The sequence below is a fragment of the Pipistrellus kuhlii genome, unplaced genomic scaffold (genome assembly GCF_014108245.1).
Source record: "Pipistrellus kuhlii isolate mPipKuh1 unplaced genomic scaffold, mPipKuh1.p scaffold_m20_p_19, whole genome shotgun sequence".
Taxonomy (NCBI): domain Eukaryota; kingdom Metazoa; phylum Chordata; class Mammalia; order Chiroptera; family Vespertilionidae; genus Pipistrellus; species Pipistrellus kuhlii.
The window spans coordinates 6,270,035-6,295,631 of NW_023425504.1; the positions used below are offsets into that span (position 1 = coordinate 6,270,035).

The following is a 25,597-nucleotide window of genomic DNA, read 5'->3' on the forward strand; positions in this document are numbered from 1 at the left end:
TTTCCTTAAACATGTTAAACAGCACTAAATACATTACCAATGCCATTCATGAACCTACACTCTGAAGCTAATAATTCTTTTAGGAGGCAGAACATTTGAAACATACCAAAAAGAAAAAAAAAATAATCCTGCAATTCATCCATCTACTTAGAACCTTGATTCCCGCTTTAAACACCAAATTGAGAATCTTCCTCAGATTTCACTCAATACAGGAGAAGTTACTGGATATGACACTGGAACTTTTACTGACTATAAACTGGTGGCAGCTTTTGCCTTAGCTCTCTCTCTCTCTCATCTTTTAATGCATCTTCATACCAGTGTGGGAGAGCAGTTGTTTCATTACCAGTGACCTTGGTGAAAAATTTCAGGACTTTCATCTTAGTGTTTTCAGCATGGGCCCTGGGACCCCACAGGAACTCATAGTGTGGAGGATCATTATTGGGCACCTGCTGGCACTTCAGGTACTTTTCCTGCACTAGATCTTCAGTGATGAGCTTCCTAAGCTCCCCATAGATGAAATCATTCTTCCCAGCATGCACCCCAATCATATTCAGCAATTCCCAAATTCTCTCCTCTGAGGCACAGTTTCTGTGCATGAAGATTATGCCCAAGATAGATATAAGTAGGCCGGTCTTGGCCATGTCCGGGTCATCATCACTCAGCATCCCATCATAGGTGAGGTCTAGTAATTTGATGAGCACATAGGAATGGCTGGAGGGGTCCACTTCCTTCATTTCAATGCCAAAGACAATTTCCATTCACTCATAGGCTTTCTTGAGGACCACAGGGAAGTGATCCTTGAGCTCTCTGATGACACTCTCTAGCATTTCTGCCTTTGTGATGGGCTCATTTGTTACGTACTTGATACTCAGGAAGTGCACCAATTCAGACACCTTATCTTGTAGCACTTGTGGTTGGACCATTTTCTTGGCTGCTGGAGCCCTCATTTGATTTGCTTTATGGAGTGGCTTTGATGGCAGTGGAGGAGGAGCAAGATCTCTGGAAATTCTGGGGAACATTTGGTGTTTTGCAGCAAGCACAACCTCCGTGGTGCTCTGAATCAAAGGAGAAAGAGGGGGAGGCAGCTCCCTCCTCAATTGAGGAACTTATGCAGCCATGAGGCTTGGAGCCTCTGTTTGGTCCTGAAAGCTTTGTTTAGGCTTGGGGCACTGACTCTTCTTACTGAGAGGCATGATGACTTTTGTTGGGGCCAGCAGCAAGAGTGTGTGCAGCAGGTTAGGTGATGGGGACTAATGGTCTGAGAGAGAAAGGAATAGTGTGGGAAACACAATCTTGTAAGCTCTGACAGGGCTGCCTTAACAAGTCTTTCCTTAGATCAGTGTTTTTCAACCTTTTTTGGGCAAAGGCACACTTGTTTCATGAAAAAAATCATGAGGCACACCACCATTAGAAAATGTTAAAAAATTTAACTCTGTGCCTATATTGACTATATATAAAGTAATTCTCTTGAATAGGAATCAAATAAACACAAAGAAAGTATTTTATAATTACTTTATTATGAAATATTAAGTAAACAAAATAGTGAAAAATTATAAAATTCTTGTCTTGTCTGCACCTACGGCACACCAGGCAACATCTCGCGGCACACTAGTGTGCCGCGGAACAGCGGTTGAAAAACGCTGCCTTAGATAGTACTATAGGAGTCTCCTGATTGGCCTGTTCCCTAAGAACCTTTAGGAGGATCTGAGCAAGCTCCTCAGGGTGTAGCCATCTTGCAGAGCCTATAAATTCCAGTTGAGACAGTAGATTATGTGTGGTCAGGCACTGTGATATCTCCCCTGTTCTGGTGTGAGTGGAGCCCTTGATAGATATTCTGAATCCTGACTTTGAATGACTCTGGGCACTGCCTAGGCTTCTTCTGTTCTTCTGACTTGAGAACACATGATTCAGACCAAATCCCTCACCCATCCTCCCCCTACTAGGGATTACTTGAGCCCCTATAAGGGGAGATGAGTGGACATTATAGACTGTAGACTGTAATCACAATCTTTATCCCTTTCCAGTGCTGACATGAGTGGGGAGAAGAATTTTAGATATCCCCACTATTCTGAGGTGGAAGGTACCCTCAGTGTTCACTCAAGGTTCTCATCTTTCTCTTGTCAAAGCCTGGACCCCACTCCTCTACTGGCCTGAAACAAAACTCTCAGAACAGGAGCTCACATTCCTGAGATCTATAGGAAGAAGCAAGGGGCATCACACTTGGCCATACTTACCTAGCAACCCCCACCACCCCAATTTTACAGTAAAGGCTGGATGAACTTGTGGAGGTCCCTAGAATAGAGGGATCATCTGAATGTTCCATGTTCCATTCCAGGTATGGCCCCCCACACTGGGGCTTAGAGTACATAAGTCCAAGTACATCCATGCATGGGGCCTTTAGGGGGAACTTCCACAGCCTCTGTGTCACACAGTCATAATTCCTACTGCTTTTACACCAGAAGTTGGGGGACTTCTCTTCCTGGCATTGGAACCCTAGGCTGGGGAGCCTGATGTGGGGCAGGGACTCTCTGTTCCTCAGGCAATCCTCCACAGCCAAGATACCCCTCCCAATTTTAAACCACCACAGGTGAGTGTGGGCCTAGCCAGATTGCAATTTAAATCCACCCCTCTTCTCAGTACCTCTTACCAGTCTTAATGTGTTTCGTCTTTAATTCTATAGTTGTAGGACTTCTATTCAGCTAGATATCAGGTGGTTCTGAATGAAGGTTGTTCTGTATTTTAGTTATAAATTTTGATATGGTTGTTGGAGATGGCGAGTACCACATTTACCTATGCTGTTATCTTCAATGCAGTAATGTGGGCCAGCTGTGTTCAGACGTATGCTAAAGCATGTCCCAGCCATATACATTTGTTTAATCAAGATGACAGATGAATGCATGCATTTACTAGACCGATTCCATATTAATTTCAAAGTATAGTTATAGATATCAAAAACTTTTCTCTGAAATTAAAATGTTCATAAATACTTACATTTAAATACACAAACTTGTCTACATAAGTAAACACAGGTAAAATAATTTGTCAAAATTTTAACATGCATTCAGAATACCTGCTTTGTTATATAAAGGACTTTTGACTTTGTTTATTTTATTTTACTTATTTTTTCTTTTTTAAAAATATATATATTTTATTGATTTTTACAGAGAGGAAGGGAGAGAGATAGAGAGCTAGAAACGTCGATGAGAGAGAAACATCGACCAGCTGCCTCTTGCACACCCCCCACTGGGGATGTGCCCGCAACCAATGTACATGCCCTTAACCGGAATCGAACCCAGGACCCTTCAGTCTGCAGACCGATGCTCTACTGCTGAGCCAAACCGGTTTCGGCAGGACTTTTGACTTTAATGAATACATGTTTTATGTGAACAACTTGGTGGAGAACTGAATTGTTCAAGATAGGAGATATTTGAGAAATAAGGTTTGACTGTATTTCATTATTTAGTCTCTTAATATTAATGGAATCAGTAGTGATGATCCCTAGTTCATTGTGATATTGTTAATTCTGTAGTTTTTTTATTCTTGGTTAATCTGACCAGAAGTTTATAATTTTATTGATCATGCCAAAGCACCAGCTTTGGATTTTATTGATTTTTCTCTATTGTTTTTCTGTTTTCAATTTCATAGATTTTTTACTCTAATTTACTTTTCTTAAAATTTTATTGTTTTACAGATCTTATATAATAAAAGCCTAATATGCTAAGTGTCCAGTCATCTGGTAGGCTGTTCAAACAATCAAGGTGTAATTTGCTAATGATATGCTAAGGCTGCTCAACAGCTCACTATGATGTGCACTGACCACCAGGGGGCAGACATTAAATGCAAGAACTAGAGCCCCTGGTGTTAGTGGGCTCCTATAGGGGGGGCACTGCTCAGCCAGGAGCTGGGTTCACAGCTGGTGAGCACAGTAGAGGTGGTGGGAGCCTCTCCTGCCTTTGTGGCATAGCTAAGGATGTCCGGGAGAGGACCTAAGCCAGCAGTCAGACATCCCTCGAGGACTCCCAGACTGCGAGTAGGTGCAGGCCAGGCTGAGAGACCCCCCTCCAGTGCATGAATTCTGTGCACCAGGCCTCTAGTATCTCTCTCTCTCTCTCTCTCTCTCTCTCTCTCTCTCTCTCTCTCTCTGTGTATGTATATATATATATATATAATTTTAAATTCCTTTTTTTTTTTAATAGTACTTCTCTTGAGAGAGCTGGAGTTCCAGTTATAATAAGTCCCTATACTCTAGCACTGTTGCTTGGCCCATGAACCTACAAACAAGACAAATCAGATTTAAAGGCAGTGCTTTCAAAAATATTTTTTTAATCTCTGTTTTTTTTCTTTGTCTCCTGAATTTTTTAGAATTAAGTTATATAATTTCCAAAATTTGGGGGATACTCTACTTTCTTATTATTTCTTTTCAGTTTAATTCCTTTATACAGTAGTTTGTGAATATACTTTGTATGATTTATGTTCTCTTAAATTTGTTAAAGCATGTTTAATGGCTCTGAATTTGTCCTATCTTGATAAATGTTTTATGTCATTTCAGAATAATATGCATTCTGTTGATGTTGGATAGAGTATTTTATAAATGTCAATAGATCAAATTGATCGATAGTGCTGTTGAGGTCACCTGTATCCCTATAGATTTACTGCCTTTCAGACCTATCAATTACTGAAAGAGAGATATTGAAGTATCCAATCCCACTATAATAATGGATTTTTCTATTTCTCTTTTTATCTCTGGTTTTGTTTTACACATTCTGTCACTTTGTTTTTAGTTGTATATCCATTTAATATTGCTGTATATTATTGGAGAACTGATTCCTTATTATTATTATTATTATTATTATTATGTTTTGCATCTCTCATGATTCCCCTTGTTTTAAAGTCTGCTTCTATAGCTACAGCAGCTTTTTGTTATTATGGTTAATATGGTATACTTTTCCCATTCCTTCATTTTTTAGCCTATGTGAACCTTTATGCTTAAAATAAATTCATTGCAGACAAAATGGAGATTTCTTCATGAACTAGTGCCTTCAAATATAAATTTTTTCTTTCACAATTCTGGAGACCTGGTGAAATGTGGAAGAGAACAGAATGAATATTGACTTGATTACATGCCAAATTATTAGATATCCTGGGAGTAACACTTTTTATCATTATGGCTTTGAATATAGGGGAATAATGTGAAATAAGGATTTAGAGATCAGCAGGGTACAAATAACCAGCAGGCCACATAAGTAACGTAAAATATGAAATTTATCCTATGTGTTATTGGGATTTATAGAAAAGATTTAGCTAAGGTATTGGTGTAATCCCATTTACATTTTCAGACAAATCACTGCTAGCCATGAAGGAGATAGCCTGAGCAGAGAGGAGGAAGTAGGAAAGAAAACCACTTAGGAAGCTGCTGATATAGTCTAGGTATGAAATGATGAGGTACTAAACTAATCAATGCTTGAAGGAATGAAGATTACATTTGAGGTTCAGAATCTTATTTAAGAGGCAGATTCCACAAGACTTGAGGACGGATTGGGTGAGGGATGAAGTGCCAGTATGAATCCAGAAGACTTAATCCAAAAATATATCAATCTATTTTGTGCCAGAAACTGCAGGAGCCCAGAAATACAAATATAAGTAAATACAATCCCTGTCTTCAGGTAAAAGAAGTAGAAATGCATATAAATAATTAAAAGATTGCATGATGACACTGGAGTTAAATTATGTACAAGCTGCAGTAGGGAATAAAGAGGAAGAAGTAAATTACACTACCTGGGAAATACGAGGAAGGCTTCAGAGATTTACAAGGTAACTCTTGAGTTATAAAGAATATGTAAGATTTGTTTGGATGATCATGGATCATCTTGGTAAAATCATTCTTGGAAGAGAGAGCTCTGTGTTCAAAGGCTCATAAGTTTAAAACAACATACCCTTATTTGTGTAATGAAGCTTCAAGTTGGTCCTCCTGAACAGTGTGGGTGAATAAAGGGGTAAGGGAGAGAGAGACCACAACAATTAATAAAAAGTTAAGGATGAAGAGCTAGAATGGCTACATCATAAAGTGCTTTGGAAAACCTTATGCTGATGAATTTAGTTTTGACCTAAGAGACAAGAAATGAAGGCTTTAAAACAGAGAAGTGATGTGATCTGCATTGTGTTTTAGAAAATATCCTGCTCTTTGAAACAGAGTTCTGCGAAATACATCATGCTTTTTTATGTGTGTTTTAAATATTATATCACCTATTAAATGAGTCAGACTAAAAGGGTTTGAATCCTGGATCCATCAGCCACTTACCATTTGACCTTGGGCAAGTCATTTACCATTGATTCTTTTTCCTCTTCTGTCATATGGAGATTATTAATAGTGCCACTCACATTGGGTCCTGGTGGGGATTAATAGAGATAATGTATGCAAAATATTTGTAACAGTGCCTTAAATACCATAAGCACAAAACAAATAATATTATTTTTGTGTGTTTCTAAGACGATCTATCCTACCAGATTTTGACCTTTCCAAGGGTAAGAATTGTGCCTAGTTTTGTGTTTCTAGCATAGTGTGTAGGTATGATGGACAAAATTATATGCCACCAGGATCCCACTTTGGTGAAACACTAGCTGCCCAGATGTTGGGAGTATTGTCATCAGGCAGCTTTCATTCAGGGATCACATCAGCTACACAGAACTGCCTTGCTCAAGGTCATATCACTTCCCAAAGTGGCTCAGACACAATGAGAATTGATATACAAATACATATAAGTCTTGGTAACACCCACCCATAGGGAGGGCAACCATAGCTTCAGAGATCCCTGTGGGATTGGACAAAATTTTAAATTGGACTACATTATAACTTTACTTTCCCACTGCCCACTCCTCTTTCCTTTCCTCTCCCTTCTATAGATGTTTATCTCAAGGGCATTCCTTAGAAAACATCTTACACATGGAAGTACTAGTATATCTTAAAACTGGCTTCCTATCCAACCTATAATTGTAGCATATAGTAGATAGTCAAAGGTTTGTCAAGTGAATGAATGAATGCTCAAATTATTTCTGTTGCTGAATGTGAAAATCATGTGCTTTATGTCTTTTTTAATTTTTTTATTTTATTTAATTTATTTATTTATTTTAAAGTTTATTTTTTAATTCCAGTTGATATATGACATATATTAGTTTCAGGTATAAAACACAGAAATTAGACATTATATAACTTATAATGAGGTCACCCCAATAAATATTAGTACCCATTTGACCCCATACATAATAATTACAATATTTTGACAGATATATTTCCTATGCTGTACTTTACATCCCTGTGAATATTTTTTTAAATAAATCTTTATTGTTCAGATTATTACAAATGTGATCCTCTTCCCCCCATCAATTGCTCCCCTTCACCAGGTTCCCACCCCACCCTCTGTCCTTTCCCCATCCCCCATTGTCCTCATCCATAGGTGCACAGTTTTTGTTCAGTCTCTTCCCGCACCCCCACTCCCCTTTTCCCTGAGAATCGTCAGTCCACTCCCCTTCCATATCTCTGATTCTATTATATTCACCAGTTAATATTGTTCATCAGATTTTTAAATTCCCTTGGTTTTTAGATTCATTTGTTGATAGCTACGTATTTGTTGATCATAATTTTTATCTTTATCTTCTTCCTCTTCCTAAATAACCTCCTTCAGCAATTCATATAATTCTGGTTTGGTGGTGATGAACTCTTTTAGCTTTTTTTTATTTGTGAAGCTCTTTATCTGTCCTTTGATTCTGAGTGATAGCTTTGCTGGGTAGATTATTTTTGGCTGTAGGTTCTTGTTATTCATCACCTTGAATATTTCTTGCCATTCCCGTCTGGCCTGCATGGTTTCTGTTGAGAAATCAGCTGACAATCTTATGGGTGCTCCTTTATAGGTCACTACCTGCTTTTCTCTTGCTGCTTTTAATATTCTCTCTTTGTCTTTTGCTCTTGGAATTTTAATTATGATATGTCTTAGTGTGGTCCTCCTTGGATTCCTTTTGTTTGGGGTTCTGCGGGCTTCCTGGACTTGTAAGTCTATTTCTTTCCCCAGGTGGGGGAAGTTTTCTGTCACTATTTCTTCTAGTACTCTTTTGGTATCTTGCTCTCTCTCTTCTGGAATCCCCATAATTCTGATGTTGGTTCGCTTGAAATTGTCCCAGAGGTTTCTTACACTATCTTCAACTTTCTGGATTCTTTTATCTTCTCCCTTCTACAGAGGAGTGTCCTCTGGCTCTTTGTGTTCTAAATCTTTGTCTTGATTCTTGCGATCTTCCAGTCTGTTTTTAGGACTTTGTATAATATTTTTTATTTCAGACAATGTTTTCTTCATTTCTTGTTGATCTCTTATTATTTCTAGTTGCCCCCTTTTCATATCCTCATAGGTCTCATTTATTTTATCGGCCTTTTTTAGGATATTGTTGAATAACCTTATAACTGTAGTTTTGAACTCAATGTCCAATCTTTTCTTTTCCTCCATCTCCTTTCTTTGTGTCCTTCTTCTTGTCTGCATTTTAGTTGTTTCCCTGATTTGATGGAATAGCTTTGTGTGCTAGGTGTTCTGGTAGAGCCCAGTAGCACAGCCTTCCCAGTTACCTGCAGTGGACAGTCTTGGTGTAGCCCTTTGTGGGCTGTGTGTGCAGTCTTATTGTTAAGCCTTGCTTATTGTTGGTATCACTGGGAAGCGTTGATCTCCAAGCCAATTGGCTGTGAGGATCAGCAGTGTCTCAGCTAGGAGGGTTTCCTTACTCTGCTTGAATAGGTCGGGTTCTCGGGGTGGCGCAGACAATCTTTGGTTCCCTGTCAGTCTTGCCTTAGAAAAGTCCTGTTCCTGGAGAGTTTTGGAAGATTGGTTGCAGGCGCATGCACCTCTTTGGTAAAGGCGCAGACAAGCTTTGGATTCCTGCAAGTCCCTCCTTAGAGAAAGCCAGCCTCTGGGAGAGCTTCTGTGCTCAGCCACAGGTAGGGCGGAGTCTCGGGTTGGTGCAGACAAACTTTGTTTTCCCTTCAGCTCCTCCCCAAGTCCCGCAGTAATGGCCTCTGGCTTCACACACCTCCAAGAGATCTCTGCCCACTGCCTGGCAGTCTGGCCTCTCCCTGTCTGGGGCCGTTTATCAGAGCAATAGGATGATTCTGTTTTCCTCTCGGACAAGAAAGCCAGGCGCGTTAGCTGTTCGCCCTCTCCGCGCCAGGAGTAAGCCAGTAGTGAACTCAGCCTGGCCTGCCCTCTCTGCGTGCAGGGAGTAAGCCAGCAGCAATCTAGGTCCAGCCCTTCCTCTCCGCACCGGGATTAAGCCAGCGCCTTTTTGCGCACACAGTTCTCTGTACCTTCACAGTTCCTGAGGTTCAGCGTGCCTTCTCTCTCCTTCCCAGATGGCAGACCTCCTCTCAGCCAGCCGTCTGGCGCTTCAGGGCAATGCCTCCCCTGTTTTTCAGTTCTAAATTCAAATTTGTTGTGGTAGGCTGCATTCCGGTGTCTACCCTAGGCCGCCATCTTGGTTTCTCGCTTTATGTCTTATTTAACCTTTCTTTCCTTCATATTTATGGTAATGTAGTAAACAATGAGTTGTGAAAGGAGAATATTGTGAAAATGGGAATAACTTATAGTCTGGAAGAGTACAAAATTTCTGTGCCAAAAGTATTTTTGTTGGCTTCTCTCCTTGTAATTAAATCATATTCATCCTTGAGTATATCTTAAAAAGAAATTCTTGAATTTTAAGATAATACTAATATAATATGAAAGGAGACTGTGTTGATAATGTTTTTCTTAAGAGATATTTAATGCAAGAAACTTTAAAAATGTTACATAAATTAAATCAACTCAATATGCCATATCAAAATGCAGTATCTTATTTCTCAGTGTTGTTATTGGTAAGAAAAGACCTTTATTTTATTTACTTTATTCATTTACACACACACACACACACACACACACACACACACACACATTATCTGGCTGTCACAGAGAACTCAGTTCTGCTGTCCTGTAGTGAGAGAAATTCAGGCCGCTGAAAGTTTGAAAAGTTCTCTTTGCATCTCATCACAATTTTGAAGGAAGGCATCAGCCTAACAACATTAAATATGCTTATAGCTATTCTAATTAGAATTTCTTCCTCTAAGAAAGTATGGATGAAGTCAGAGTTGTGGATAGGGTCTGACACATAGGTACATATCATAAATTTATACACATAAATGAAAGTTATGGACTATGCTGATAGGAAGGCAATGATTTCAATAAAATGTAGATGGACATAAAAACTTTAGTTTCCAAGGAACGAAAGGAAATTATGCAAATATGATACATTTGAAAAATAAAATATAGTTTAAGATAGAGCAGTCAAATAAATCACTTAATTTATATTATTGGGCACACAAGAAACAAACTAGCAAAAAAACCTTTAAATGGTCAGGCAGATGGACTTTCTAATTTAACAAATATATATTAAGTTCTTACTGTGTACAGTCATTACTAAATTATAGAGGCAGGAATACTGCTGGATGTGGCTCAGAGTTTCTATCTATACTGCAGAGTACTAAGATTTAGTCTGTTTTCTTCTCAACAACTAGCCTAACATGCTCATGGCATGACAAGCAGCATAGCATGGGACTCTAGGATCTGTACATTCCAACCATAAACTACAGTGTCATTGTAGATAAGAGTTTCATCCCTCCAAGAGAGGAGTGTTGATTCCTAAATTCTTTCAGATGGATGAAAAATTCCTCTGATGTATTATATAATAAGGAAGACATGTTACATAAGAGAAATATCTGCCATATTTAAAAGTTGTATATTGAATGTGTGCTTTATGTAGTATAGTAGCTCCATATGCCAATGGGAAAACCAGTTTCTAGATATTTGTTTATGGTGTTCAGGAAAAGGACTTGAAGCTACTTTTATCCCAATAAACACTGTGGAGGAAGAAATTATTGAGATTAGCTTTGTATTTCATAAAACTCAAATTCAACACATTGAAGTGGAGAAATTAGAGAAAAAGTTGAGTGCCAATTTTTAGAACTTATAATAGGCTTTTCCTGGTAGTCCTACAGTACTTTTAATATGAATATGAAGCCAGGATTTCAAATACCTAGCAAAAAAATTCCCTTTAGTAAGTTGAAAGTAGAAAATGAATCTCTGGCTTGGTCCAAACACAAAAGATTTCCAAAATTTAATAGAAAAGTAAATAAGAACTAAAGGACAAATGCAAAAAGCCAAGAAGTGGAGTCAACGTTGCCTTGGTTTTGATGGGATAGGGGAACATAATATTTCAAATTGATTTTGGAGTTATCATAATAATTTCTACTGTATCCTCTGAATGTGTTTATAGTCATTCTCAGTGTAAGGCTGTACCAATAGTTCTGTTTCATCCAACTTTAGCTTCCCCATTAATTCTTCCTTGTAAATATATAGCCATTAAATAAAGTAAACATTAACTAAAAAGAAAGATAAATAGGATCTCACCTTATTTTATAATATTTAAGATTAAAATAATGGTTCTTAAGCAGTCAAATTGCTCCTCCAGAGGGATTACCTGTGAAGTTACATAGGCATTCAGCAAAAATGTTAACAGTTTTATTGAGATATTATTGACACATAAAAATTGCATATATTTAAAGTATATGACTTGATGTTTTGATATACATGTGCATTGTGAAAGTATTGCCAAAATCCAACTGGTTAAAATATCTATTATCTCTACATAGTCAATGTGTGTGTGTGTGTGTGTGTGTGTGTGTGTGTGTGTGTAAAAGATTTAGATATATCACCTTAGCAAATTTTAAGTATACAATAAAGTAGTATTAATTATAATTACCATGTTGTAAATTATATCTCCAGAACTTTTTCATCTTGTATAAGTGAAAGTTAGTACGCTTTGGCCAGTGTAACTCCATTTCTGCTTGCCTCCAGGGCCTGGGAGTCACTATCCTACTCTCTGCTTCTATGAGTTTGATTATTTTAGATTCCATATATTAATGAGATCATGCAGCATTTATCTTCTTATGTTTGGCCTATTTCACTTAGCATAATGCCCTCCAGATTCATTCATGTTGTTGCACATGGATTTTACTTCTTTGTTGTTTTGTTAATCCTCACCCAAGGATATTTTTAAATGATTTTTAGAGAGTGAGGAAAGAAGGGGGAGAGACAGAGAGAGAAACATTGATGCTAGAGAGATACATTGATTGGGGGCCAGGGATTGAACCTGCAACCAAGGTATGTGCCCTTGAATAGAACCTGAGACCCTTCAGTCATGGGCAGACACTCAATCTACTGACCCAAACTGGCTAGAGCAAGATTTACTTCTTTTTAAAGAATGAATAATATCCCATTGTGTGTGAGTGTTAAATTTTCTTTTTAAAAAGTATTTTTATTGATTTCAGAGAGGAAGGGAGAGGACAAGACAGAAACATCATTCATATGATGGGAATCATCATGCATGCCCCCTGTTTGGAACAAAGCCTGCCCAGGCATGCACTCTGATCTGGGATTGAACTACAACCTACTGGTTCATAGGTTAATGCTCAACTGCTGAGCCACACAGGACAGGCTTAAATATTCTTTATCCATTAATCTGTTAAATGACAGGTTGTTTCCATATCTTGACTATGATGAATAATGATGCAGTGAACATGGATGTGCAAATATTTCTTGAAATCCTATTTTCAGTTATTTTGGATCTATCTCTAGAAGTGGGAATGCCATATCATTCTAGTTTTAATTTTCTCCAGGCTGTTTTCCAAAAGAGTGGTATGAATTTACATACTAACTAACAGTATACAATGGTTCCCATTTCTTCACATTCTTGCCAATACTTATCTCTTGTCTTTTTTACAATATCCATCCTAATAGAAGTGAAATGATATCTCATTGTGGTTTTGATGTTTATTTTCCTGATGATTAGAGAAATTGAGCACATTTTCATGCACCATTGACCATTTAGATTTATTATTATGTCAATGTAGGTCTTTGCATATTTTCAATCAGGGTATTCATATTTTTAGTATAGTTATAAGAATTATTTATATATTTTTATGTTAACCCCTTATTGGATATGTGGTTTGCAAATATTTTTCCCATTTCATAGGTTGCCTTTGCATTTTGTTGATTGTTTGCTTTGCTGTTTAGAAGCTTTTTAATTTGGTGTAATCTCATTTGTCCATTTTTGCATTTATTGCCTGTGCTTATGGAGTTATATACAAAAAATTTTACTGATAAAACCAATGTTAGAAAGGCTTCTCCCTATATTTTATTTTTGTATATTGTGTGAGACAGGGATCCAGTTCCATTTTTTTGCATATAGACATCCACTTTTCCAAACATCATTTGTTAAAGAAACTATTCTTTTCCCACTGTGTCTTTTTGGCACCCCCTTTGAATATTGATTGTCTGTAAATGCATGGGTTTATTTATGGGTTCTCTCTTCTTTCCAATGATCTATGTATGCCTGTTTGTTTTATGTCAGTCCCACACTAATTTGCTTACAATTGCTTTATAATATAACCAGAGGGAGGCCTGGTGCACAAAATTCATGCAGGGAGGGAGGGGATTCATCCCTTCAGCCCAGACTGCACCTTCTCCAATCCAGGACCCTTCATGAGATGTCTAACTGCTGATTTAGGCCCGATCCTGGGGATTGGACCTAAACCCGCAGTCGGACATCCCTCTCACAATCCAGGACCACTGGCTCCTAACTGCTCAACTGCCTGCCTGCCTGATTGCCCCTAAATGGACACCTACCAGCCTGACCACCCCTAACCGCCTCTGCCTGCTGATCTGGTGGCCCTAATTGCCCCCCACCAGCATGGCTGCCCCTCACCGCCCCTTCTGCCAGCCTGGTCACTCCTAACTGTCCTTTTGCCAGCCTGGTCACCCCAACTGCCCCCTGCTGGCCTGGTCACCCCTCACTACCCCCCTGCCAGCCTGATTGCCCCACGCAGCCTGCTGTTTGATCGTTTGGTCACATCTCACTGCCCCATCCTACCCATCTGGTCATCCCACACAGCCTACTGTTCAGTCATTGGGTTGTCTCTCACTAACCCCCCCCCCCCCCATTGGTCTGGTTGCTCCACACAACCTGCTGCTAAGTCATTTGCTTGTCCCTCACTAACCTCCTGCTGGCATTGTCACCCGATGCAGCCTGTTCAATCATCCATTTGGTTATTTCAAATGTGGCAGCCCCTGGCTCTTTATATATATATAGATTGGAATTTGCATTTAATATAATTTTATAACATATGTACTTACATGGAAAACTTATACAGAAGTTGTATCATTTTACAAAAAGATAAGACTATCCTTGCATTCATGGAACTCACAGTCATTGTGACATAGTAAAGTAAACAGAATACTACAACCCAGTATAAGAGGAAGTATAAGGGAAGCTTGAAATGAGAACAAGAGGCTTTGGTTACCTACAGAATGTGCACCTAATTAAGAATGGAGTAGGGCCCTAACTGCTTTGGCTCAGTGGATAGAATGTTGGCCTGCAGACTGAAGGGTCCCAGGTTTGATTCTGGTCAAGGGCATGTAACTTGGTTGCGGGCGCTTCCCCAGTAGGGGGTGTGCAAGAGGCAGCTGATCGCTGTTTCTTTCTCATAGATGTTTCCAACTCTCTATCCCTCTCCCTTCTTCTCTGTAAAAGTCAATAAAAAAATATATGTTTTAAAAAAACCATGGAGTAGGTAAAAATGTACAAGCATAGGTAGCTAATGCAGAAGGTGGTGATAACCAAGCCAAGTCTTGCATAACCATTAAAAATAAATAAAGCCACAAAACTACAGGACATTGAAAAAGAAATAGAAGAAGATATAAAAAAGTGGAGGAATATAACATGTTTATGGATTGGTAGAATTAACAACATTACAATGTCCATACTACCCAAAGAAATATATAGATTTAATACAATCCCCAATAAAACACAATGGCATATTTCACAGATCTAGAAAAATACTCCAAAAATTTATATGGAACCAAATAAAACCTAGAATAGCCACAGCAATCTTGAGAAAGAAGGTCAAAGTTGGAGGGATTATAATAACAGATATTAAGTTATACTACAAAGTTACTGTAATCAAAACAGCCTGGTACCAGCACAAGAACAGGCATATAGATTAATGGAACAGGCCTCAGAAACCAACTCAAGCTATTAAGCTCAATTGATATTTGAAAAAGGAGGTAAGAACATACAATGGAGTAAAGATAGTCCCTTCAATAAATGGTGTTGGGCAAAATTGGACAGGTATGTGCAAAATAAGGAAACTAGACCACCAACTTACATCATACACAAGAATAAACTCAAAAAGACTTAAATTTAAGTTGTAAAAGTATAAATAAATAAAAACCTAGAAGAAACTATAGGCAACAAAATCTCAGACATCTCTTGTAGCAATGTGTTTACCAATTCATATCCTAGGGCAAAAGAAACTAAGGAGAAAAAAAAAAATAAAAACACCAGGGGACTACATCAAAATAAAAAGCTTCTGCATAGCAAAAGAAACCATCAACAAAATGAAAAGGGAGTCCACTGTATGGGAGAACATCTTACCAATGATAAATCTGATAAGGGCTTAATATCCAAAATGTAGAAAGAATTTATTCAACTTAAAAAAGGAAAACAAAATGAAAAAGTACCTAAATAGATAATTCTTCAAAGTGGACACACAGATGACCAAGAGACATGAAAAAAACTGTTCAAAGTCACTGATCATGAGAGAGATGCAAATCAAAGTGACAATGAGGTTTCATCACACATCTGTCTGAATGACTACCACCAGCAAATCAACACATGACAAGTGTTGGCAAGGATGTGGAGAAAAGGGAGCCCTAGTACACTGCGGACTGGTACAACCATTATGGAAAACAGTATGGAGTTTCCTAAAAAAATTTAAATATGAAACTGCCACTTGACCAAGTGATCCCACTTCTAGAAATATTTCCTTAGATATTTGAAACACCAATCAGAAAGAATGTATGCACCAATCATAAAGAATAGCAGCACAATTTACAATAGTTAAGATATAGAAATAGCCTAATTGCTCATCACTAGATGAATGGATAAAAAGGCTGTGGTATATTTATACCATGTATTACTATGCAGCTGTAAAAAAAAAAAAAAAGGACCTCTTACTTTTTGTGACAACATGGAGGATCCTGAAGAGTATTATGCTAAGCAAAATGAGCCAGTCAGAGAAAGACAAGTATCACATGATCTCAATCATATGTGTAATATAAAGAATAAAATAAACTGATGAAAAAAATAGGTCCAGAGACATAGAAGTATGGAACAGACTGTTGAATCTCTGTGGGAAGGTGGAGGTGGGTGGGTGGGTGGGTGGGTGGGTGGTTGGGTAGGACGAGATTTACCAAAGAACTTATATGCATATATACAGAGCCCATGGACATAGACAGTAGCGTGGTGAAGGCCTGAGCCGGGCTAGAAGGGGCCAATGGGGGGGGGGGGAAAGGAGACATCTTTAATACTTTCAATTATAAATATAGTTTTTTTTTTTAAAAGAATGAATCAAGCAAGGCCCTGGACAGGTAGCTTTGTTGGTTGGAGCACTGTACTGGTATGCCAAGGTTTTGATTCTTATCTCCCCTGTCAGGGAACATACTACATGCAACCAATGAACACATAAATAAGTGGAACAACAAATCAGTGATCTCTCTCTCTCTCTCTCTCTCTCTCTCTCTCTCTCTCTCTCTCTCTCTCTCTCTCTCTCATCAATTTTTAAACAAAGGAGTAAATTAAGCAGAAAGACAGAGCAATGGCATTTCATGAATAGGGCTCAGTATATTCAAAACACTGAGCTAAGACTAAAAGAGTTGGGAGGGAAATTATGGAAGTAACAAAATAAACAAAAAATTTCAATAGGATAGAAAAGTTAACTTTCAGTCCTACTATGATATCTTACCACCTCATTAAACAATTAATTTCAGAAATCACCACTATATAAATGGCATATTTCTTTCACTTTGTAACTCATACATTTCCCAGAAGAATTTGTGATTCCTGAATGTTTAGTCTCAATTTTATCTGTTTGAGAAATTAATTTCAAATGGCTCAGATTTTACAAACATCTCTATATGATAATTAATATAGTACTAGAGGTTTAGTACTGAAATTGGTCCAACTTTGGGCTTTTCAAGCTATCTTACCTGCCCACACTGGGACCAGCTTACCATAATAGTGAAAATGTGCAGCTTTCTGTATAATAGCATATGGCAGCACCACTTAGGTAAGCATAGAGATCCTATAATTTTAAATTCGTCACCCTTCTTCTAAAACACCTTCTATGGCAGACCACTGTCTTAAAAAATAAAGCCCAATTTCTTACAAACACACACACACACACACACACACACACACAATTCAAACATGGGACAGACTTACCCCAAAATGCTATTTTGGTCTCCTTATTCTGCTTTTTCCACCTGCCAGGTCAGAATTCCGTACCATTCATTGCCTAAATATGATCTGTAGATTTATAGCTTTATTCATGTATACTTCTACATGGAATTACCTTCCTCACTGCTCCCCACAATGTCATGGTTCCCTTCCTTTATATTTAATATAATACTTTTTTTTAGCTTATTAGACTTTATTTCTAGTAGCAGCATTAATAATCTATTGGACAAAGGTGATAATTACTGAGTTCAACAGAACTATGTTCAAATTGAAGGTCTGCATTTTTGGATAACTGTGAAACCATGCACGAGTTAATTAACCATTTTAAGCCTCTTTGCATTCATCTGTAAAATGGGAATAATGGGAATCCTCTTGTCATAGGGTGTGGTGAGAATTGAATAACATAATTACATAAAAATATTTAAAACTAGAGGCCTGGTACATGACATTTGTGCACTGGGGGTGGGGTGGGGAGACGGGTTGCCTCAGCCTGGCCTGCACCCTTTCACAGTCTGTAAATTTGTACATATTTAATTTAATTTAATATGTACAATCTAATTACATGTCAAATCTTTTTTGTAATACACTGGAGATATTTTCCTACTGTTTAGTGATTATTTGAAACCTTGCCAACTAGGAATGGTACCACCTGCTGAACATCATACTCAGTCTCCTCATCACTAGAGGCTTAGTTAGTGTTGAAATACATCCATTAGGGATGGATAACAATCAGAGCAGAGCGAGCAATGTACAAATGGCTAACAGATGCTTAGAGCACAGTTTCAAAAGAACAAAACCATTTGTTTTAACTATATTTGTTGTGATATTCCAAAGCATTATTTAGATAAGTGTCTGTAGTTCAGTGCATACTGAGTAGGTTAGCACACCAATACAGCCTGCATTAGAAATGTATGTTTTTACTTAAATTGCAAAAAATAATATATTTGCCTTTGTTCTAAGATTTTTTTTTTCAGTAGACACTGATTCTAACATAGAGGTGGTATATATTTTTTATTTTTCCAATTATAATTCATATTCAATATTATTTTGTATTAGTTTCAGTGGTACAGCATAGTGGTTAAACTAATCATATACTTTATAAATTTTTTATTGATGTATAAAAATGCCATTGATTTCTGGGTGTTAATTTTGTATCCTGCTACATTGCCAAGAGCATATATTAAATCTAGTAGTTTTTAAATGGAGTCTTTAGGGTTTTTTATTTACAACAAGCATGTCAAACTCATGGCCCACAGGCCACATGCAACCCACAACAAATATTTTTGTAGCCCAGCCAATATAATGGTATGTAAGAAACATTTTAATAAAAATTTCATAATTTTTACAATATCCTATTATATAATCACTAGTAACAAATTACAACTAAAGACATTACTATAATCATGTGACATTAATTTCCCTTATGTGCAGATGCACTATTTCTCTCCACTAATACAGCAGGGAATATTTTAGCAACAAATGGCCATGTCATTAGTCTTGTACTGACTTGTTTGGTGTGCACAACAGGAAATATTTAGCATTTGGAGAAAAGATAATATGTTTATTTGCATTACACTTATTAATTTGTTCAGTTATTCAGTGTCTGGTAAGTTAATGTTCAAAAAATATTAATTTTTATTCAAATGTACTTATGTTAACAATTACTCATTTATCTCAGCCCTTTATATTCAGCATGTCTCTATTGAAATAAACCTATGTTTCTATGAAAATTGAAGCTTTTTTTTTTGTGGCCCACATAAACTTAAACCTTCCTTATTTGGCCTGTGCTAGCCTTTGAGTTTGACATGTTTGATGTACAATATCATGTCATCTGCAAATAATGACAGTTTTACTCCCTCCTTTCCAATTTGTATGCCTTTTATTTCTTCTTGTCTGATCTCTGTGGCCAGGACTTCCAGTACTATGTGGAATAAAAGTCTCATTCCTGTTCTTAAGGGAAATGGTTTTAGTTTTTGCCCATTGAGTATGATGTTGGCTATAGGCTTGTCATATATGGACTTTATTATTGTGAAGTATGCTCCCTCTATTTCCACATTGCTGAGAGTTTTTATCAAAAAAGGTATTGGATTATGTCAAATGCCATTCCTGCATCAATTGATATGATCATGTGATTTTTGTTTTTGAATTTGTTTGTGTGATGTATCATATTTATTGATTTGCAGATATTGTACCAGCCTTGCATTTCCCAAATAAATGCTACTTAGTCATAGCGTATGATCATTTTAATATATTGCTGGATCTGAGTTGCCAATATTTTATTGAGGTTTTTAGCATCTAAGTTCATCAGGGATATTGGCCTGTAATTCTTTTTCTTTGTAGTGTCTTTATCTAGTTTTGTAAGTAGGCTAATGCTGGCCTCATAAGAAGAGCTTGGAAGTATTTCTTCCTCTTGGATTTTTTTGGAATAATTTGAGGAGGATAGGCATTAGTCCTTTTTGAATATTTGGTAAAACTCCCCTGTGAAGCCATACAGATCAGGACTTTTGTTTTGCTCAGTTTTTTTTTTAATTGCTTCAATTTGATCAGTATTTATCAGCCTATTCAGGTCTTCCAATTCTTCCTGCTTGAGTTTTGGAAGATTGTATTTTTCCAAGAAAATGTCCATTTTGTCCAGGTTGTCCAGCTTATTAGAATATAGTTGTTTATAATATTTTCTTAAAATCCTTTATATTTCTATGGTGTCAGTTGTTATTTCATCTCTTTTGTTTCTGATTTTATTTGGGTCATCTTTCTTGGTTTCTTGATGAGTCTGGCTAAAGGTTCATCAATCTTGTTTATCTTTTCAAAAAACCAGCTCTTATTTTAATTGATCTTTTGTATTGCTTGTTTAGTCTCTCTGGTTGCCACTCTGATATTTATTATTTCCTTCCTTCTACCTACTTTGGGCTTTTATTGTTGTTCTGTTCCAATTCTTTAAGTTAGAGGGTTAGATAACTTATTAAAAGTTTTTCTTGCCTTTTTGAGGTATGCCTGTGACGTTATGAGATTCCCTCTCAGGATTGCTTTCACTGTGTCCCATAGATTTGGGGTAGTTGTGTGTACATTGTCATTTGTTTCCAAGAAGTTTTTTTATTTCTTCTTTGATCTCTTTGATAACCCATTCATTGTTTAATAGCATACTATTTAGCCTCTGTATTTGAGTGTTTTTATTATAGTTGATTTCTAATTTCATGCCATTGTGATTGGAGAAGATACTTGATATGATTTCAATCTTCTTTACTTTGGAAAGGCTTAGTCTCAGTCCCAATATGTGATCTATCTTTGAAAATGCCCCATGTGCATTTGAGAAGAACATATATTCCATGTCTTTGGGCTTTGGGGTGAAATGTTCTGAAGATGTCAATTAAGTCCATTTGATCTAGTGAATCATTTAGGATCGCTGTTTCTTTGCTGTTTTTTTTTTTTTTTTTTTTTTTTTTTTTTTTGTGTGTGTGTGTGTCTAGAGCAGTGTTTCCCAAACTTTTGACATATGTGTATCCCTTCTATAATTTTCGTAACACTGAGTACCCCTCGTACTCATAAGAACATAGAATTAGGAGCAGCTAAGCATGGTGCAATGCATATCCCCACCAAACTCCGGTGCAACGTGTACCCCCACCATACTTTTCCCATACCCCTGGGGGTATGCGTACCACACTTTGGGAAACACTGGTCTAGAGGATTTATCCAGTGATGTCAATTATGATTATATTCCTGTCAATCTCTCCTTTGATATCTTCCAGTAAGGTTTTTAAATTTTTTTTAATGTATTCCAGTGCTTCTGCATTGGATGCATATATGGTTTCCAGAGTTAATCCTCTTGTTGTTTTGATATCTTTAGTATTATGAAGTGGCCTTTCTTATCTCTTGTTATGGCCTTCACTTTGAGGTCTATATAAGTATTACTACCCCATTCCCCGCCCCCCCCCCCCATTTCCATTTGCCTGACAAATAAATTTCCATCCATTCACTTTCAGTCCGTGTGAGTCTCTTGTTCTGAGGTGGGTCTCTTGTAGACAGCATATATATGGGTAATGTTGTGTTATCCATTCAGCCACTTGATATCTTTTGATTATAGCATTTAATTCATTTATGTTTAATGTTATAATTGATAGGTACTTGTTTGTAGCCATTTTTATTTTTTGTGCCTGTGTTCCTTCTTACCTTTTTATTTCTTCTTTTTTTTTACACTAGTCCCTCTAGCATTTCTTGCATTGCTAGCTTGGTAGTGTTAAACTCCCTTAGCCTTTTTTTTTAAAATCTGTGAAAGCTCCTAATTCCCCCTTCAATTTTGAATAATAACCTTGATGGGTAGAATATTCTTGGATTCAGTCCCTTGCTTTGCATCACTTTGTATACTTCATCCCATCCTTTTCTGGCCTGATGATTTTCTTTTGAGAAATCATTTGATAATCTAATGGAAGATCCCTTGTAGATCTCTCTCTAGTTTCCCGTCATTATTTCTTCAAATAGGTTTTCTTATCCTTGATCCCCTTCTTGTCTAGCTGGTACCCCTATTATACAAATGTTACTGTTTCATGTTATCACTAAACTCCTGGCATTCTAAATGTTTTCTCCAATTGCTATTCAGATTGGGTGTGTTTTTCTGCCCTGTATCCTAACTCGCTAATTCGGTCCTCCACGTCTTCTAGTCTGTTGTTGAAACCTTCCATTGTGATTTTTTATTGTAGCTATATCATTCTTGATTTCTTCTTGATTATTTTTTTAGGCTTTTAAAGTAACATTTATTTTTTTAAAGTTAGCATGTGCACTGAAAAACACAAGCAAGGAACAAAGCTATCCATAATCACAAACAGTTTACAGTCTCATGTGTCCTTCTAAGTGTATCTATACAACTAAGCTTTCATTTTTATGTATTATTAATTAAGATGGTACAGTTATGTATAATGCTTTCTCACATATCATGAATATTTACCATTTCAAAGTCCAAAAGACATGAGTATTTTGATAACCAAGAATACCCTACATTAACTCAATCTGGAAGAAAATGTAATCCTGCCTTACTTGATAAAAAAATTTCATAAAGGATAAAAATAGCAACAGACCTCTCTATAAAAGATATTCACAAGGTTATAATTAAAATACTGTGTTCCCTTAATATTACATTAAAAATGAGACCTAAAGCAAGAGTACACAAAGAATAATGTTTCTAAGAGAATTATGATTTATATTTTAAAATATTAGCAAGGTGGAAAGTTTTGAATGAAGTACTTAACATAGTCCTATAGCACAGTCTAAAGAGATGCATGCACATCAGTGATTATCAACACAATGTGAATATAAACACATCAACACACACCCCTTGCATGAACAAGTCCTGATGTCCATTTCTCAGATGGTTCAACAATTTCATGCCCAAGATGCCTCTTTTCTAACAATTATAACAAAAATATGTTTACAAATTGGTTAATTCACTAGCTCTACTTTTTGCCAGACACTGTCACCTCAGGACATCTTAAAAACTCCAATGTTGCAAAATAAAGAACCTTGTCCACAATAAACACAGGAATTTTACAAAAATGCATTAAACTTATAGTTATAACCAAAACTTTCTTTTAGGTATGGAAATATTAGCAAAGAGCCCTTCCCTTCACCCTTCCTCTTCTACATCCTCTACCACGTCAGTGACTAAATACAGAACACCTGGCTCCAAGAGGTGGATTAACAAAGATACTCTCAGATGACAGTCTTTCATAAAAACAAACAAGAGTTCTTTTATAAAGGGATTATTTTATTACATCTACTTTTAACATCCTTCAATCATTATCCTTGAATACACATCAATATTAACTAATATGCACATATGTAACAATGCTTAGATAATTTTAATTTCTCTAAAGTCATGGACACAGAACCATTTTTTTTCCCTGTACTTCCTTCCTTACCCCTTCCCTTGTGAACAGTCAGCATACTCTCCAAGACATCAAATTTAACAATTCCATTCCTCAAATACCACCATTACTTCCTATAAATTAACAGAAAAAAAATACTTCAGGGTGTAATTTTAACTCTTGTAACATATGTTTGCACTTTCAAACATCTAGAAAGACTAGCAATCTCAAATAAGTATTGGTTTGACTAAACTTCAGATAGAGGCTATAATCTGAAAGTGTCTTCTGAATAGGAAGGAACTTTCTGGCCTAAAATCCTTCCCCCTTTCATCTCTGTCAACACAGTGGACAGTACAGTAAAGCATCTGTAATGCTTAGAGAGGATTTTAACAATTTTACTTCTCATGTTTTCAGAACAGTTCTTTTTAGGAATCTAACACAAACTGTACACCATGTATTTGTTTACTTCTGTCATACACTGACAACCTCTGGAACATCTAGAAAGACTAGCTGTTGTAAATTAGATCAGTGTGTCCTTCACATACAATATATACACAGCTAAGTAAAACACAATGCACATGCACAAGGGAAGATGGTTAATCTTTCATAATTATAAACATATTGGTATAAAGCCCTTTGCACTCTCTTCTCCTTCCTCCCAGTACAAATATAATAATGTGTACTGCTCAGGGACATAGTTTGATCATCCCATTTCCAAAACATAGTATTTGAAATGGATTTTAATGAAAGGATATATGCAAAATGTGCTATTTTAGTACCTCTACTTTTAACATACTTTGTGCACTTCTAAACATCTAGAAAGACTAGTTGTTTCAAATAAGGACTTAAATTTGTCCACTATATACACAGTAGTGTTGAATAAACTACACATATGTAACAATGGTTATATATGAAAGTGTCTTCCATATAGAAACATTCTAGTCTGGAACCCTTCATTTCCTCCTGACCACCATCAACTCAATGGGTTGAATAGGCACATGTATCACTTTCAGGTAGATTTCACAATTTTATTTCCAAAGTCCTTTTCAGAAGACAGCTTTTTGATGAATTTTAACACAAAGTGTACAAAATGTGCTAGTTTGCTAATTCTACTTTTTTCATGCATTGGCAACCTTTTTAATATCTAGAGACTATTGTAGATATTATAAGTTAGGACCTATTTGTCCAATATATTCACAATATATACAGTAAAGTTAAATGAAATGCATGTAACATATAGGGTGACAAAAGATAAGCTAAATTTTTCTATTACACACTAGCAAAACATATTTTTTAAATTTCTCCCACCTCCCTCAACCTAGTAATGAACAAGTACATAGAGTACATTGTTTGGAGAGGTGATTTAACAATTCTATTTCTAAAGACAATATTTTCTATCAGGTTTTAAAAGCTATTTATATGAAGCATTGTTCTACTACTTCTACTTTTAAGTACATCAAGCACTTCTAAATGTCTAGAAATACTAGTTATTTCATATAAGAACTTACTTGCCCACTCTGTGCACAACACTGTTAAAATTGAACATACTAACAATGGTTATAATCTGAGGTATCTACTAAATATGACCATTTTGGACTGAACCATTCCCTCTCACTTCTTTCTCTTCATCACTAATCTAGTGGACAAGTGCAGGTGTGTGTAATATTTAGAGGCTCTAGGTATTGCATGTTTTGGATCTCTAGCTGGGGCTAAGGTCATATTCAGTCAGCAGGAGGCACTAACATAAGATCAAAAGATGTGCTGAGAGAGAAGTTAAGTAGGATATTGATTCCCTATCCCACATTCAACCTGCTATGCTTTTGGCATGGCTGCAGTCTTTTATTAAGACCTACAATTCATGATGAGAGTCCCTTCTCCTATGGCTACAGCTCTCACTGAGTTCTAGTTATAGCAATTCCTTCTTCTAGCTCCTTCAGTATAGTGTGTTAATGTGTTAGCAGCTTCCTTCTGCTCTTTGTACCCAGACATTTTACCTTATTTGTTTATTTTTCTTACACTGCCTACCACCTTGTAAAAATGGCCCCTATTCTAAACATTCCTCACTTATAATATTTGATTATGTCATCTATGTTCCGCTGGATTTCTGACTGATATAACAATGTTTAAGAAATGCAAGTAAATATTTGGCTTATTTTGAAATTGCTCTTGATGTTATAGACTGTTTTTGGCCAATTACACAAATTCAGGTGTAAATACGGAATAAAAATCCTACTAACATATTATTATAGAATAATTTTAGCCTCTTATGTAAAGTTCTATAACTCTAACTAGGAAAAGGACATAAGAAAATGAATTATGTTTCAGCCAAG

At 36.6% G+C, this 25,597-nt stretch overlaps 1 non-coding gene and 1 pseudogene across 1 annotated transcript; both read right to left on the reverse strand.

Moving 5' to 3' along the window:
• Positions 1 to 242: 242 nt before the first annotated feature.
• Positions 243 to 2,323, reverse strand: LOC118721929 (annotated as a pseudogene).
• Positions 2,324 to 4,174: 1,851 nt separating this feature from the next.
• LOC118722246 lies at positions 4,175 to 4,308 on the reverse strand. The gene has a single exon (XR_004988949.1). It is a non-coding gene; the product is annotated as a small nucleolar RNA SNORA50 (small nucleolar RNA).
• Between the last annotated feature and the right edge of the window lie 21,289 nt (positions 4,309 to 25,597).